Raw genomic sequence first — 19,188 nt, 5'->3', positions numbered from 1 at the left:
CCATTATGAAGCAGTTTTTGGCCACCGATGCCAAAGACAAAGTACTCACCGAATGGCGAAGCTTAAAGCTCTCTCCCAATGAATCCATCCACAAATATGTAGACAATTTTTGGGACTTACAACTCAAAGCCACTGTCTTCAAAAAGTTTGATTTTGGAGAGCAAAAGCAACAGTTTTGTGCGGGCTTAACCCAAGAAATGGTGGAGCATGTCAACTCCCAAAGGCCACGTACAATATCGGCGGTTATACACCATACTATGGTGGCCTCTAGAATCAATTTCCAAACGGGGGTTAAAAGAAATAATAAGCCCCCGAAAAACAAGGGTTCCAATGAGCCTAAGGGGAAGGACAATGTCCAAAAGTCTCCTAAGAGCAACTCCAACAAAGCTAAAGAGAAGGGAGTTTACAAAGGTAAGAACAAACTCTCTCCTGAAGAGCTTGAGCGTTATCGCAAGGATAACCGGTGTTTCAAGTGTGGCTAACAAGGGCATGCGTACCGCGCTTGTCCCCAAAAGAACAACCGCCAAGATCCTCCTAGAGCTTCCTTGGTTGAAATCCAAGAGGAGGAGACTCACCAAACAACTCACAAAGGATCTCCTCTATGCCATGCTTGGGGAAAGGTAAGAGAACATGATGATTTTATTCTCTTTGACCCTGGTTCTACTCACAATTTTATATCTATGGAGTTAGCCACCAAGCTAGGCATACAATCCTACAAGATGGGAGATATCCTACCCACAGACAGTGCCTTCAAGGGGCAAGAAGCTTCAGTCACTCCCTTAATCGGGAAATTGAGGCTTCATGTCCAAGGCTATGTGGACAAAGAGGACTTCTTTATCTCTCCTCTCAAGCATGAGGATGTAATCCTAGGAGCACCATGGTTTGACTGCCTTGCTGCCGATGTTAAATTTCCTGAAAGGAGAATCTCCTTTAAGTTCAGGGAAAAAGACATGTATATAGATGCTAAGGAAATGGGTAACACCATCCCCATTGTACATACACCAGCTTTCAACAAGTCAATAAAGAGCTCTATTTCCGTGTACATGATTTTTGTTAAAGATTCTAAAAATGAACCTAATGCTTTAGCAAAAGAAAATAAAAGCAACCAAAAGGAATTAGAGTTATCCAATTTTCTCAAGGGGTTTAAAGATGTTTTTATTGACGACATCCTTTGTGAGCTACCTCCTAAACGAGGTAATGATGACCATGCAATTGAACTTCTTCCAGGAAGTTCACCGCCTAACAAACCTCCTTATAGAGTTTCTCAAGCTCAACAAGAGGAGATTATGCGTCAAGTGCATGAGTTAGTTGAGAAGGGCATGGTTAGGCCTAGCTCATCTCCATTTTGCTCACCTGTTCTATTAGTGCAAAAGAAAGACGACACATATCGTATGTGTGTCGACTATAGAGCACTAAATAGGATCACTATCAAGAATAGGTTTCCCGTTCCACGGGTAGAAGACCTATTTGATAAGCTACAAGGATCGACCTACTTCAGTAGGATTGACCTAAAAAGTGGCTATCATCAAATAAGGATAGTTGATCAAGACATTGTAAAGACCGCATTTCGTACTACATTTGGTCTTTACGAATACATTGTCATGCCTTTTGGCCTGACCAATGCACCAGCCACATTCAACCGCTTGATGGAGAAGCTGTTCAGGCCTCATCGAATTAACCTTCACTGGAGTGTTCTTTGATGATATTATCATCTACTCTAATTCATTGGAGGAACACAAGCAACATCTCTAGGTAATATTTCAAGTTTTAAGAGAGAATAAACTTTATGTTAATCGAAAGAAAAGTGAATTTTTCTTGCAAGAGATTCAATATTTAGGTCACATTATCTCTCAAGATGGCATCCAAATGGATCCATCCAAGTTAGAGGTAATAAAAGGATGGCCTAAACCAAGGAATCTTCATGAACTAAGAAGCTTTATAGGTATGTGTGCATACTATAGACTCTTCATAGAAAAGTTCTCACAAATTGCGGGACCATTACATGACCTAACAAAAAAAAGCATTAGGTATACATGGTCTGCTAAGGAGAACAATGCTTTCGAAAAGCATATCTCTCAACCTGTGCTTACACTACTGGATCTCTCAAAAACATTTGAGGTCCAATGTGATGCTTGTGGTGATTGCCTTGGAGCTGTTTTGCTCCAAGAAGGGCACGCCATAGGCTATGAGAGTCGAAGGCTCGACCCTGTTGAGCAAGCTCTAGGCATATACGAAAAGGAACTCCTTGCAGTTCTACATGCCTTAGACTCATGGAAGCACTATTTATTGGGGACTCCTTTCATTCTGCGAACGGATAACCAAAGTCTTAAGTACTTCATGATGCAAACCAAGCTCTCCGACAAACAAATGAGGTGGGAAAATTTCCTTTCGCAATTTCATTTTCATATTGCTCACATTGCTGGCAAGCACAATCAAGTAGCCGATGCACTCTCAAGACGGACGAGAGTGAATGCGGTTTCCATAGCAACTCACAATGATCTATCTTCAATGATAGATGAGTACGCTATTGATCCTGACTTTAGAGATGTGATTTCAGCCCTAGCATTAGGGAAGAAAGAAGAACCATTCACTTTGCAAGATGGTTATCTTCTCCATGGCAATAGACTATGCGTTACTAACTCACTACGTGAGAAAGTAATGTATAAATTTCATGCTCCACCTTATGTGGGGCATAGAGGTGTTCAGTCTACCTTAAAGGGAATAGAAACATATTTCTATTGGCCTACCATGAAAGTGAACATACAAGAGTATGTTTCCAAATGTGTGGTATGCCAAAAGACAAAATTTGATAGAGGGAAGCAACTTGGATTGCTTCAACCCTTGCCAATCCCTAATTCACCATGGGAGAGCATATCCATGGATTTTATCTTTGGATTGCCTAAGTCTATCCATGGGAATACGGGAATATGGACGATAGTAGACAGGTTCAGTAAACAAGCTCATTTTATACCTGTCAAAAAGACTATCAAAGCCCATCAAATGGCAACCCTCTTCATTTCACAAATTTTCAAGTACCATGGCTTGCCAATGTCCATAGTGTCGAATAGAGATCCTAGAATGACCAGTAATTTTTGGAAGGGTCTCTTTGAGAATTTAGGTACAAGGCTAAACTTCTCTTCGGCCTATCATCCACAAACGGATGGCCAAAGTGAAATAGCTAACCTAACAATTCTCAATCTACTAAAAACCTATGTAACGGAATTAGATCAAAGATCCCAATGGGAGAAGTACTTACCCTTAGTGGAGTATGCTTACAATAACACTGTACATACTTCCACGGGAAAAGCACCTTTCGAGGTAATTGAGGGAAGATCAAAAAGTCCCTTGCTACTTAAGGTACATGGGAAGATCTTCGCTGCAGATGAGTATAGCCGAGACCTACAAGAATCTTTTCAAAAGATTAAGGATGCTATCTCTATCTCACAGCAAAGGCAAAAGGTTGCTGCTGACAAGCACAGAAGAGCCCAAGCCTTTAAAGAAAACGATTGGTTCTTGTTAAAGTTTTCCGAAGGCTCGATTAAGGCACACGACGGGCAAGAATCCTACGGGCCACCAAAAGTACTATGCTAAACTAGCAAAAAGGTACTATGGTCCCTTTCAGATTCTTAGGCCAATCAAAAGATGGCCTATCAACTCAAGTAGCCCAATCATTGGCTCATACACAATGCTTTCCATGTGAGCCTATTAAATCCTTACAAAGGAGAGCCACCTCAAGAACCAACTATTGAAGACCCACCGGAGATCGAGGACCAATAGGAGGTGCTGTAGCTCGAGTCCATTCTCCGACATGAAGACAAGGTACTAAGACGTTGTAAGACTATCCGACGATATCTTATTAAGTTTAAGAATTATCCTTTTGAAGATGCTAGATGGATGCAAGGCATACAATTAACACTAGGTTGGTAACCTAACAGGACATAAAAGTGTCCTTTGAGGGTTTTGGAAAAAACCTCCAAAACCATAGTAGATCCACTCATTTTGTAAAATCCTTTCATGAGGTTATAGTTCAAGGCCTAATACACATGGAAAAAATAAGAAATTTGTAAAATTTCTCATCTTCAGGTCACACCAAGCCTCCAAAGTTGATGGACCATTACATTTTCATCAAAACAGTCATTTCTTATGTTTTGTTGCATAAAAATAAGATTAGGGATTTTTGTAGGACTTGAGATAAATTCCCTAGTTAACTTCAATGGGTTGGTGATCAGAACATATGATTGCTTCTCACTCACTATGATTACTACCTCACATTCTCTAGTCATGTCCAATCCCCACACACCTTGGTCTAGAGGTGCACGAAGATCAGAACCACTGGGTTATAATCTTGTCTTTATTGGTCAATGCTTATATTTGTGGGTACGAGAAATCTACACACCCACGTCTACATGATAGTGCATGTAGTGGACAAAACCCCTTTGCCTCTTCTCTAGCTATAGCATTTCACATCAGCTTAACATCTTTTCACAGTAGATCTTTGTTCGAGGGATTACTTAGGACATTACATGTTGGCCTCCAATCTGAGTATCATGCCGTTGAAAGCTTTCCATCTTAAGGTCGCATCCGTAGAGAGGAAGAGAGGGATCATCGTTCGTCTAACTCTAAGTTTTTTACCGTAATCCCGAAGGTAGACTCTAAGATAAAAACTAAATCTAAAATCTAATCTTAAATCTAACCTAATTGAACATGTGGTGATTCGCAGCTAATTGAATATGGTTAGTGTGTGAGTTAACAGGTGTCAAATTTTGATGGGAATATACATATTGTTGTGTAACTAGTGTTTGCTCTTTGGGCAAAGCGCGCCTTCATTGACATGCACTAAAATCTAACCTAAATCTAAAAAAAGTTAGTCCATCAAACATAAATTTAGATCTAATGTAATCTTAAACTCAAAATAAACCTAAATCTAATCTAATCTTAAATTTAACCTAAACCTAAATGTAATATAACTTAAATCTAAATTTAATCTACTTAATTTTAAATCTTGTCTTAATCTTAATCTAAATCTAATTTAATATTAAACTCAATATAAACCTAAATTTAATCTAATCTTAAATCCTAAACCTAAATGTAATCTAACTTTAATCTAATATAGCTAGCTAACCTTTAATACTTTCCTAATTTTAAATCTAACTTAATCTTAATCTAACGTAAATCTAAATCTAGCCTAATCTTAAACTCAACATAAACATAAATCTAAATGTAATCTAACCTAATCTAATTTAAATTTTAACCTAATCTCTTTCTCTCTTTGTTTTCTCCCCTTACCTCTCTCTTTCGTCTTCTCCCCCCCTCTCTCTCTCTCTCTCTCTTTTATTTTTTATTCTCTCTTTCTTTCTTTTTGTTTTCTCCTCTCTCTCTCTCTCTCTCTCTCTCTCTCTCTCTCTCTCTCATTTGGTGAAGTGATCAGCAAATCATCGACATAAAGAACCACAATGAGAAGTACGTCACCCTCACGCTTTACATACAATGTGCTTTATGCTGGACTGTTGCGAAAGCCTCGTTTGACCAAATGAGTGTCAACTTTCTCATACCAAGCACAAGGAGATTGCTTCAATGCACATAGAAAACGCACAGTAGTCATACGAGAAGTGGGAGAAAAAGTCTCTTCATAATCTATGCCTTTTTGCTATGCATAACCCTTTGCAACAAATCGAGCCTTATGGCGATTAATCTCACCATCCGGCTTGCGTTTCAACTTGTACACCCACTTCGTACCAATGGCTCTTTTTGCCAGGAGCACTTATAGAAAATGACACATAAAGTCCATGTGTCATTTTCTATAAGTGCTCATATTCTGATTGCATGGCAACCATCCTATTTTCTAAATTCTATGCTTCATCAAAAGACAGAGGCTCCTCAACATCATGTAAGCTAGACACAGCCAAAGCATAACAATCTAATGCATAAGATGCACGGCGAGAGCCTGAACGAGTACGACTAGACAAAGGTGTATCCAATTTACTGTCATGCAAAGTATGCACCATCCATTTTAGCATACCTCTAGCCTGCTCATTTTCAGCCCTTTCCTCATCAAGTACATCATGTACATCTGCATCAGTTATAGGCTGATCTATAACATTTTTCAGAAACCCCCATATGCTGTACATTTGCCTCATTGGATCTTACATTCGTATTTCCACCAATGAAAAGAGGCAACAAAGTGTCATAAATGTCCTTTGAGCTTACACTATTGTCTCTAATACATGACTGCAAGGGTTGAACAGAATCTTTCACAAACACTACATCCCATGAAACCAGAATACGCTTTGTTTGCAGATGATATAACATGTAACCTTTTCTTTCAGCACTATAACCAACAAAAATACATTTGACAACCTTATTATCCAAGTTTTTTGCGTTGTGTTTGTGGCACCAAAGCATATGCCAAACATGAAAAAATAGCATGTGCTCAATAGAAGGCTTTCTATCATGCCATGCGTCATATGGTGTAATAGACTGCAAAGATTTCGTAGGACACCTGTTAAGTACATAAGTGGCACACATGATGGCCTCAAACCAAAAAGAATGCGGCAAAGCTCAACTTTTGACCATGCATCATATATGCCATTTTCGTCAGTGACCTATTTTTCCTTCAGCAACACCAATTTGTTGAGGTGTATAAGGCACAATACATTGGTGTTTTATCCCACGACTAGCCAGAAATGCATTAAATTCACGAGACATACTCCCCCCCTCGATCGGAACGGAGGGTGACTATAGTACATTTCGAGACATTTTCAGCCATAGCCAGAAATTGTTTGAAGCACATAAAAACTTTGGACTTCGATTTAAGCGGAAATACCCATGCATGCCTGGAGTAATCATCAATGAAAGTCACGAATTAAAGGTAATTTCCCAAGGACGGAGTTTGCATGGGCCCACAAACATCACTATGCACAAGCTGCAACCTGCATGTGGCCCTAACTGAACCATCCTTTGGAAACTTCGAATGCTGCATTTTACCAAGAATACAGCCTTCACAAACATGTTTGACAGGTGCTTTAAGAGGCGGCAAAGAAGCAACCATATCAGATTTCTACAAACGCAGTAAACTGGCAAAATTCAGACGACCGAATCGTGCATGCCAAGGTTTTGCATCTGAAATAGCCCTTGAATTTGTAACTGCATTTGAAAAAAAATTTCCACACTTGTCATACAAAGTGAGCTTATAAATCCCACGGCACAAAAGGCTAGATGCAACAATTTCATCACCAAAACTGAGATCATGAACTGTACATCTGTCATCCACAAATTTGACTACAAGTCCAATTCTAGCAAGTGTGGATACAGACAAGAGATTCTTCTTGATCCCAGGTACATAAAGTGCATCAACAAGTGTGAAGGAACTGCCATTTGCAGCAGTAAGCACAATCTTTCCAACTCCCTGAACCGGATAAGAGGCATTGTTGGCACAAGTGACTGAATTTTCCATGAGGGACAGACTCGAGAGAGGTAAACAATTCACGATGAGAGGTAATGTGCTTTGTAGCACCACTGTCAAAATACCACACATGTGAATCTGCAGCAACTGAGAAGCATGCATCATGGACAATAGGATTGTAAGTGCACTCTGCATTAAAAGCCCATTTTGCATCAACATCAGCATTACAGTCTCCTTTTAGAGAAGACTCAACAATGGCTGCATTTGCGGTGGAACCAGCAATTGCAGTGGAACCACCCTCTTTCTTCTTAGCCTCTTTGGCGTTCAACTTAGGACACGACTTGATCAAGTGATCATTAGCTTTACAATAATGGCAATGCATCTTCTTTTTGCCCTTATCACCAGAATAGCCAGATGAATTGCTGCTAGCAAAAGCATTGGGAACACAAGTTTTGCCACTCGCAGCAGAACCATAAGAAGTGGCTGCATTGCTGTTACCACCCTTTCTTTGAGAAGCAATAAAAGCATGTTCAACTGCACGCTGTCTAGTCCTGTTTTTTCTGGAAAGTGACTCTTGCAACAGCAATGTGCATAATGCATCAAACTTGAAAACTTCTGGATTTCCTTGGGTCATAAGTCTCCAAGTACTAGCAAAAGTCTGGTAAGAATCTGGTAAGGCATCAAGAACTGTCTCCACAAGGGAACTCTGTGCACAAGGGAACTGTATGAAATGACTTCACCTGTAGAAATAAGTTGCTCATTGATATCCTTGACACCAGCTCTTTACGCAGTAAAGAAATTTTAGCCTCATTGCGGCTTGCATAAAGACCTGCTAGAATATCCCAAGGATGTTTTGCAGATTTTGTTGAACGAATGTGAGGAACAATGGTGCACCTTACAGACAACACAATTAATGCATGATCCTGTGCATCCTTTACATCCCAATGAGCTTGTTCTGCCATACGTAAAACAACTCTAAGAGCAGCAATACTTGCAGCAAGACGTGCAACATCCTCAACATTGCCTACATCCTGAGAACCAAGACGTACATCAATGTCCTGCACAATGTTCCAGACACCCTTTGACACAAGAACATGTTGCATCATATAAGCCCACATAGGGTAGTTGTCCCCATCCAACCTGTCCTCAGCAGCAAACATCTTGAACACATCTGTGTTGTTGTCAGCCTAGTAAATTCTGCACTTGATGTGAAAACTGCTCGAAAAAAAGAGAAACTGAGTGGGAACAACACATGCTATATAGCACAAACCGTAGAAGACTATGAGGCACATAGCCCTACAGTGATGGGCGTATATACAATGCACGGGGGAAAAAACCTCCTAAAGAGGGAAAAAATGCCCCGGCGGTCCTAGTGTGTTCACACACATCACTACCACATGTATATGATAACACACAGCATTTACCATCAGTGAACCCTTTCTTCTTTAAATTCTCAGCAATTGGTAGGACCCAAGTACAAACTATCCACACAAAAAAAAACTTAAAGTGATTTGGTATAGACCATACACCAGACAATACATGTAACCACCACTTCTCAGTCATGTGTAAATTCCATTGTTAAATATTGCAGATGGAGATTGCCACCAATTGGTTGCATAGCTTGGCAAGGCCAAGTCCCTGTGTCTGTTTGCTACATTTGCCTCCACATAGAATGATAAATTGTGTACATCAGTCATGAGCTGATGCCACAAGCCCCTGCTTCTAGTGCCTTGAGTAAGCATGCTAGCCAAGCAAGTTAAGAAATCTGATAATTTTATCCCTAAACCCATTTCCTTCAATATTTGCTAGACAAAGTCCCACAACACTATTCCAAAGCCCTTGATAAAGTAAATCTGAAACATGACAATGCCATGATTTTTGTTGAGTGCATGCTCAATGCCCAACTGAGCTGTTAAAATATTGTTGTATATGGACCTGCCTCGAATAAAGCTTGTCTGTGAAGAATGAATGTAATTCTTCAATTTAGGTGCAATTCTAAGAGCAATAGCTTTGGCTAGAAATTTATACAGCACCCCCATCATGGTGATGGGCCTCCAATCTGCCAAAGTTTTAGGAAATGTGCTTTTTGGGATGAGCTTAATGATCCCCTGCTTGAGCGTTGGGTCCATACATTGAGAAATCCATACTGCATTCAATAGTGGGCATACAATGCCCCTAAGTCCTAGCAAAAAAAGGCATAAACTCTTTGGACAATCCACAAATACCTGGGCATTTATCATTTGGTAGTTTAATGACAGCATAGTAAATTTTTTCCTCTTCATGTCTGTTTGCAGTGGCCTCTCAATGCATGGATCCACAACACTCAAGAGGGTTTGGACAACATTACTTCTTGCAGGTGAATCCACAAGAGAGACATTGAGCAAAGAATTATAGTATTGAGTGGCAGCTGCCATAATATCTGCACGTTTGGCCAAAGGAGGCCCATCATCGTGATGGAGTACTGCTTGTTGGGATGCGAGGTTTTGTTGCATCTCTTATCTCTTCCACCTAGAAAAGTGTCATGTGTTAATAACCCATGTGAATAACCCCTTACCACCCATGTGTAAAGAAAAGCCACTTGTGTTTGTGCATAGGTAGCCACATCTTCTGCTAATGTGTCAAATGGTTGTCTCTTTTGTATAAGCCTACATATAGGCACATTCTGTTGAATAAATGTAAGCTTTATCATTTTGCAATTATACTCTATATTGTATTGTGCAATAGTTTCTCTCTCAATGTCTACACTAACCTCTCCAAGCATGCCATTAAAATGAATGGCACACTAACCTATCCACCTCAACCCTACAATTGGTATCAAAGCATGGCCTGGATTAGAATTTCCTAACCTATTACATTTTAGGCACTCTCCCTATACTAGAATGCATTGGCCCTCTCTCTCTTAGCCATTGCAATTACTAATCATAATTTCCCATGCATTGCATGATATCATTAGAAATTATTTCACTCTTTGATTGCTTCATTGAGCCCTTCCTGGTCCAATATTACTAATTATTGACTAATTAGAGTAGATTTCGGCTTCATTTATTTATTTCTTCGTGTTCTTTTTCTTCTTGATTTCTATCACAAATAAAAAACTCCATCAAGTTGCATTGGACAGTGTGCATGTAGCTTTCTACTTCTAGATTCAATTTGAACCCTCAAGTGTTTCATTTGGAAAAGATAATTTCATTAATGTATCCTCTAATTTTGTGTGAATGAGTGTGGCTACGGAGACAAAAGAGGTGGGATCCACCTCTTAAAGGAGAGTTCAACGGACCATAGCTTTGCTCCCGCTTTATACTGAATCTGGCTTGTCCACCCAATTAGAGCCAAATTCTCATCAAAATCTACAACCACCGTAGTGCACCTCTAAGAATCCTCGCCATTGATTACTCTCTGCCCACACTGCTTCAGCATGGACCCATTCACACTGCGGCTCTGCTCTCATCAAGAACCTTGCCCCAACCTTTCCATTGGTGGTACTGCAGGTGCATCATGAATCTTTCATCGTTCTTGGTCGTCCATCCTCTCCTGGCATCAACAATTGCTCAACTGAAGTTTGCCAAAGAGCCTACTCGACAGCTCGCCCCCCATTACTCTCTGCTTATCTATCGAGTTACACGCTGGTCAGCATTTTCATCACCTGTAAGATTTTGCACATGTCGTCAGCTTCGTCAAAGCCTTCTTAAAGCCTCTTCATCACTATAGTGCAGGTGTCCAACTCGCTGGCCCAACCCCTACACCCGGCACGCTGGATGACCTCATTGCTCAATGCTCACAAGTCAGAATAGCAATAGCTATTCAATGGTTGGCGCCAAACAAATCGACTCCCTATTGCTCACTAGTCGATGCACGTCTGCACCACCTACCACCAATCTCGTCCGTTCCCCAAGCTCTCATTCCTGTGCGCTTGTCTTCATATCCATTGGGCCCTATTCCCACAATTTCTCTACCTGCACAAGTAGATCAAAACATTGACGACAACAACAACAACATCTAAATGTGGCAAGCACAATGACGACATTACAACAAGTTGTGCATTATATGGGGGAGAAAATCCCCCAACAAACAACAAACAACATGTGTTGTGAGCATTGTCTCAATTGTATTGTACACTCTATTTGTGCCAGAAGATGCTTGTATATGCCTATGCCGTGATATTTTGTGTGCTACGGAAGGAAGATTTGCGTTTTAGATTTGTGCACGTGCAAAGTTTAAAGGCAATTTTTGGGTCCAGAACTTGGATGGACATATTCCACATTCCGAGAAATTTTCTAGGAGATATCCCGGAGTTCTACCCCCCTTTTGGAGCTGTTTATGCCCTCAAAGTTGTGTTTTGAGCATCACAATAGAAGGTAGTTTTCAGCCATACAAAAAATGCATATATAAAAGGAAAAATTTACAATTGTCTCATAGAGAGTAAGATGTGTAGGATCTAAGGCATCTAAAGATGGATCCTTTTGGGTGATTCTCATCCTTGTTTCTATGGTGGCTTTGTACTACTCAGTGGGTTGTAACAAGAGTCTCATGGGAAGGCATATCACTAAGGACATCAAAGATGTTGGGGGAGTTTTAGCAGGAAGCTAGGATTCTGGAAATGCACGCTTTTTTGCATGTTTATATCCACCATTATCCAAAGTCACTAGTAATATCTCTTTGTTCAAAGGATTTGGGTTTCTAAAAAAAGTGGTATAGCTAAAGGGACCTTTGGGTGGGCTGCTTCAAAACTCATGTGGCTTAGCATAAAAGGATATTCTAGAAACTTGAGGAGGTGAGGATAGTCCTAGTAGGTGAGAGTTGCTTTTCTATCTATCTAGAGAGCCTAGAGGTTTTTAAAAACATCTACTACTTGGATACATAAAACATTTTAGTGGGATAGGAGGGATCAAGTTCCGTTTCCCTGTTGTGGCAGGATAGAGAAGTTCTTAGAGAAATGGCTCAATTGTCCACAATGTAGTAGGAGTTGGTGAGATTTCCTCAGTAAAGATTTGAAGAAAATACTATTAACACTTTGATAGCTCAATTTTAATGGTATCAAAGAGTTGATTATTTGTTTTCTAGGCTATGCAAACTTTTTACCTATTGGGACAATTTATGGATGGGAAGAATAAGACCTTAGCCAAAGAGGCATCTAGTTTTTGAGGGCCACAAAAAGAAGGCATTTTTAAAAATTTCCACCCGAGTAGGGAATTTGGATAAGATCTTTTTCTATTCGTCTCAGAGGATGCCAAGGTTGAACATGCACAGGTTGTTCAAAAATTATAATTGTTGAACAGGGCAAGGAAAACAACACATGAATCTGCCCAGCAATTTATGAAAGCATCCATCAATGAAGTGTGCTACATGTTTTATATTTAGTAAATTTTCACTAAAGTAATACACCACCAATTTTTCTTGAAAAATATTTGGATGATTCCATACTTGAGAGGACTATAGAGTCACTGCATGCTTCCCTTGACCTGAGGGTCTAAGGCTAGACTATCATTTAGGGTTCCATCCATACGTACCAAGTCATAGGAGGCATCACAGCTCCAAAGCACATTAAAAACACCCCATCCTAGGGTTCAAAATAAAATCCTTGCTGAAAGACATGCTACAAAGTCCCACCATACTCGCCATCATAGTGACACACCTCTCTCTCTCTCTCTCTCTCTCTCTCTCTCTCTCTCTCTCTCTCTCCAAACACGCAAAATAACATATGTACATAAGCATATTTATTATCCTATATAGATATAATCTAAATATTTATGCATTGTTAGCATGTGTAGGCTTGAATCTATGTTGTATACTTCTTGGTGTGCCCCATTACTTGTGTACATTTTCACCTCAATTTTGAAGGTGAAAACATGGGTAATGTGGTTATCACTCCTTAGGATGAGAATTTTTCAAATCAATTCTTGTATACATCTTGTTTTCTAAGTAGATTATCCTTTGAAAAGAGAGTATGATAAAAAAAGTTATTCTGAATTGTTAGTGACAGATGACAAAAAATTATATACATTGAACTGAGGAGTTATGACGAGTTTCTTCCTTAAAAGAGAAACTAAATTTTATAAATGAATTAAGTGCAAATAGAAAGCTATGACAAAGAAGATTGGATTACACAAGGTGAATGGAAGTGACAATGTCAAAACAAATTGCATCTCACTACTCGACGCAATGACTAGTGCCATCAATTTCAGGAAGATGATTGCACACTGGACATATCAAAAGTTGCATGTAACAGCGACAATGGGAAGCGCTAGCTCTCCCCAAGGAGTTTTTGCACTTTGTAAGTGGTGTCGGGATATTGGTAGCTACCCTCACCTACAACAAATGTTATACAAGTAGAATATTAATAATTTGAGCACAAGTGTGGGGCTTAAAAGTATATATTGGTGTATATACTGGGGGGGGGGTGTACTACGTAATCATGTTAACGTATAAGGTGAGTTAGATAAGAGGGGTTTTAAAATTCAAAAAAATTTCCCAATTTAAGAGAGATACATTAAAATAAGGGGGTTTTATATTCAATTTTGCAAAAAAGTTCTCAAATAAGGGGTCATTTTATTCATTCAGACATGTTAGAAGAGGGGTTTCTTTAATACCTTGCAAGCGCATGCTATATAGGGGGGTATTGAATGGTAAACCCCCCGAGCATAAACCATGTGTGTGGCAACACCAACTATCATGGTGTAGGGGATGTTTGCTGGTCACAAGTGCATCTGCCAACAGATGTTCGTGGCATAGGAGGCATGGTCGTAGAGAGTGTAAGGTAAAGTGGAACACCCATGTGCAGAGAGGATGGCTTCACAAATGTGGGCATCACATGCGTAATGGTCTAGGTGCCCGCTGGTTGGGATAAAAACTGGATTGGCCAACTCCATGAATGAAGAACCATCTCAATGACAATGAAAATGCATCAAGGCATCCTGGAACAACTCCACAAAGAAACTATAATCTCAGTATGAAATGATTAGTAGAAACAACTTCCAGATAATCAACATAGAAACATATCATGACATTCCATGAAAAATTAATCATCTCAATGATAAACAATCAATACAAAAAATTTGTAATCATTATGAAAATACATCATGACACATTAAACAACTTCATAATCACAATCCCAAATATAACAAACCATTTCATAAGAACTCATCATGAGTAAAAACCATAAATCTTAAATTTGTAACGATTTGATGTCTACAATTAAAAAAGAAATTATATTTTCAAAATATAACTCTTTGATAAATAATCAAAAGAATAATTGTTGACATTCACAAAGAAGAGAAATTATATGAATTGTCAAAGCATAAACTTTAATGTCGTGACTAAAGATTATTAAATAAATGATCAAAATCGTACGTACGTATTTAACATTGGAAAATAACACTTTGATATCCACATGGAATTAATAAAAGGAATTATCCAAAAAAGATCAATATTTCAATATAATAGAAATCACATGACTTTGTTCTAACTCGATGCACATGCATCAAAATATATTTGATACATACAAAAAGTAAATATGGAAATCAATCTAGTTATTTACTTCTTTGAGTTTTCAAACTGAATTGAAAATGATGTAAATTCACTATGCTTAAATCTTGATCTATTTTCAAACAAAATTGCATATGATGCATGAAAAAGATAATCCAAAAATCATGAAATAAGAAAATACATATCAATAAGTCAATCGAATTGAATACAATGTAATTTCAATATAACTAACTCTTGATCATGAAAAGCAGTTTAAAAATTCATAACGAGAAGATGAACGTGAATGGATTGAGAAACATAAAATATCTTACCTTTTTATGATCTCGATTAAGAACGTATTGAAAATAGTTACCCATTTATTTGTGAGTCAATTCTGGTGCAAAATTTGACCAATTTGTCATGGCCAACATCTTTAAAACACCCCAAAATATTGTAACATCTCTAAAAATTCTAAAATCTGAGTTTCTAGAAAAAAGGTATGTCGATCTTAAGTTTCGATGACTTGTAGATGTGTATTGCATGGTGCACACACCCATGGGAGGCAACAAACACACTATTTTTGTGAAGAAACATCAACCACACTCTGATACCATGTTGACGAGATAAAGAAAGAGAAGGAGAGAGAGACGATACGTAGAGAGTGAAACCTCAAAAAGGCAGCAACCACGCTTTGATACCATGTTGATGAGACATAGAAAGAGAAGGAGAGAGAGACGATGCGTAGAGAGTTCAACACAAGAAACTGTGTAGAATATGCACATATGATGGTATATATAAGGGGGACCTAGGGATCTATTTAGAGTAGCCTTACATACATGTTGAGTGTATAGGAATTTTAGGTGGCGCCAAAGTGTGTCCTACTCATCGTAGTGCTAGAGCTGACCTCACCACAATATTTTACCTTAGTGCGTGTCACAATCCTCATCATCTGTAGTTGGAGTGGTATATTCTATAATTGATGACCTCTCGCCCCCCAATATCAAAAATAGCATGCCAACAAGAGCCTCCATGACTCCATCTATCATGGCGCTCACTATCTGGAAAGGAAATATAGCTATTAGGTAGGGTGTGACCTTGACTCATGCTAATGTGGGAACAATGGTAGCCATTAACAGCTACAATGCGCACTTAGATTTGAATTTTTGTTATTCTTAGGTGTTTGATGTATTTACAGATCATCTTCATAACCTGTTATGGCATAATACACGAATCCCTAGAGGAACTTTTTTAAGGCACCTCAATTACTCTTTAGGAGTAGATATATCTACTAAACAACTCACTCAATGGGTAGAGGAAAGAATTCAAAGCAAAATGGCCTCCTAGCATTGTATTGAATGGCCCATTGATGTTAGGTTAAGGATTGTGCGTGATGCCTTGATTCCCTATTTTCTTTACTTCTTGTCCTTGTTGGACTGGTCTAAAAATACTCTAATCAGTTTCAAATCTAAATTACTAAAGTCTTTTTTGGGTTCATTTACTATAGCATGGCTGGCGTGATACTACTTGGGAATCCTTAGTTTGAAGCACATGCTTGTTTCTAATACATCCTTGAAAAGATTTATGTAGGAATTGATGATTAAATGTGTGGTGTACTTTCATGGGGTGTGGGATATATTTGTATGGGATAAATGAAATCATGATGTCACTCAAAGATTTAGGGACTAAACACTGTCAGACACTGCAACAAATTGGTGGTCATCTTCAGCTAAAAGGCTCTAGATCTACATTTGATCTCACAGCCTCAGATATAGTTGAGAGTGGACATGCGAGTGTGGTGAAACGTGGTTCATGCAATAGTGTACGAATGATTAACAAATTCTTCTTTAAGAAGGGATTTAAGCATAACTTTGCTACCCTGGAGAGGATTAATTATGTAGCTAGAAGAGGCTTGTGGTTTAGGACTTTCCAATTGATAAGAGGGGGGGATAACTTAATTGGAAGAAAATTCCCACTTCCAAGGAAAAACTTCTTTGATTAAGATAGGGCTACCCTTAAAAACTTAACTCTCCTTGAGGGAGTTAGTATTAACTTATTTGTATCACTACACATGCTCTTTTTCTCTTTGAAAGAAGAAAAATCATATTTCTTGAATTTAAAGAAAAACTTGTGGACCTTTCATAAGAGCATTCTTTTTAGAGTAAATAGTAATGCTACTTTGAATAGAATGTTTAATTCCAAAAAAAATCACTACTTAATTGCTCATGATTATGTGGCAATTATCTCGTGAATCTTTAAAATAGAGAAATATATTTCTACTCTCTTTATGCCATATTAGTTTGGTAATCTAGAGAACGGAACTTGAAATATAAGTATGATCCCTAGTCACCTATGGTTAAAGAGAGTGCTTTATACTCTCTATATGCCATATGAGTCTGGTAATCTAGAGAACGGAACTTGAAACATACGTACGATCTCCAGTCACCTATGGTTAAAGAGAGTGCTTTCTAATCTCTCTATGCCATATCAGTCTAGTAATCTAGAGAACTTGAAATAAAATTAGGGTTAGTTGCTAGCAACATGGTTAGTAGTAATGAACCACAGTTACAGGAAAACAAAAAAATTAAGTACTTATTTCTTCTTCCCAAGCAAAAGGATTGCGTAAAGGAAAACTGAGAGCTTAAGCATAAATTTATGTAAGCATGAAGGTAAGTCACTTTCAAGCAAGTGCAAGAGCATAAAAGAATAATAAAACGTTACCTTAGTGTGTGTATGGTCTAGTCTTCTCCTTGCTTTGGATGTAGTCGGCTTTTCACTTTGCTTGAAGACCACTAATTTGGATACTTGGAATGAGATAATGGTAAGAGGCAAAAGGAATTCAAGCTATGGAAAGCTTGAGAATTAGGAGAGAGAGAGAGAGAGGGAGAGTGTATTGTGAAGAAGAAGATCAAGTTTTGACAAACTTGATTAGGGTTTTGGCCATGACTTCTACTGGAGAGATGTTTGTGTATGTGTGTAGCAGTTCTAAAAATATACATATACGCAAAAAAACCTATTCACAGCCAAGAAATTCTACGTAAATACAGTGGAATTGTACAATAATTCATTTATGTTGAAAAAAAAATTTGTACAAGGTAGTGAAGAGAACAAAGTAAAACAAGGGAAAAAGTAATCTCCAATTTAGAAGTGATGTTGCTTTAAGGTAAAAGAAAACCCCCATGTCAAGGTCTTAAATACTTTTTTATCCTCCGAAACTTTTCAAAAACTTGCAGTACCTCAGTTTCAAGCACATAATCAATATTGAGCAATTATTTTACGGAAATCAGCAACAACAAACCACATAGAATCACAACCTCCAATCCATCATAAATCCATCCAATGAGAAGTAGTTAAAACCATAAATCATGCTATCTAACTTAAGTTTATCCCATTACTCATAAACTTAACTAAATCCGCTCAAACCCATTTTAAAAGCAAGCCGAGTGACAATAATTTTCAAAAATAAAGCACCTCTAAACTCGGAGGACAAGACAACTCCAAAACCGCATTCTCTTTAATTTTAGGCATGTTGCAGTCCCCACAGTTAACAGTCACATAACAATTGATAAGTGAGTTTAGTACTCACCTGATCACATTCCATGTGGAATTTATAGACGACACAGTCCAGCTATAGGTGATAAGACCCGACAGTACCCAGCTATCACATGCAACAAGGTCTTTTTTAGGAAACCCATTATTGATAAACTTGGTAATCAGAGTGTTGATTTCTTCATATGCTGAAAAGCTGTCTGACGAGGCATAAACTATAAGGAACATCATTCCTAGACATGTGTGTAAGGAGTTTTTAAAGGGTCTATTGCTTTTCCTTTTGGTAAATACAGAGGATTTGATCTTCAGATTTTCTCTTTTCCAAAAGAAACGAGTATAAAACTTACCCAAGAATGGGGGAGTTAAAGTAATCTCGATATTCAAGAAGTGAGTCCTAGAGACAAACCATTTATCAAGCCTCATTATTCTATCTAGGAAGGTAGGTTCAATATTGAGACAGGTCGGATAAATCTCTCTAAGCGTTTCTTCGAACATGGGATTGTTCAGGCTGCATAGGTCATCCATAAACCTAAACATATGAATAAAGTGTGAAAGTAACGAAGCCCTGGCTGGGTCACTCATCATTTTTAAGAGCCATTGAAATTCAAAGTGACAAAGATAAAGATTACACATAACAGGAGAACAAGAAAATCCCATTGGGATTCCTAAAATCTGTTATCATGTCCAGGCAGGTGCAGGTGCCTGATCGTCGACACACAACATGACTATTTGACATCTATACATTGTTCGCCATACTTGAAAACAAATATCACATTAGA

Source organism: Adiantum capillus-veneris, chromosome 29, assembly GCF_014529385.1.
Source record: "Adiantum capillus-veneris isolate H3 chromosome 29, ASM1452938v2, whole genome shotgun sequence".
Lineage (NCBI taxonomy): Eukaryota > Viridiplantae > Streptophyta > Polypodiopsida > Polypodiales > Pteridaceae > Adiantum > Adiantum capillus-veneris.
The sequence above is the reverse complement of the archived record's forward strand: the minus strand, read 5'-3'. Positions refer to the sequence as shown.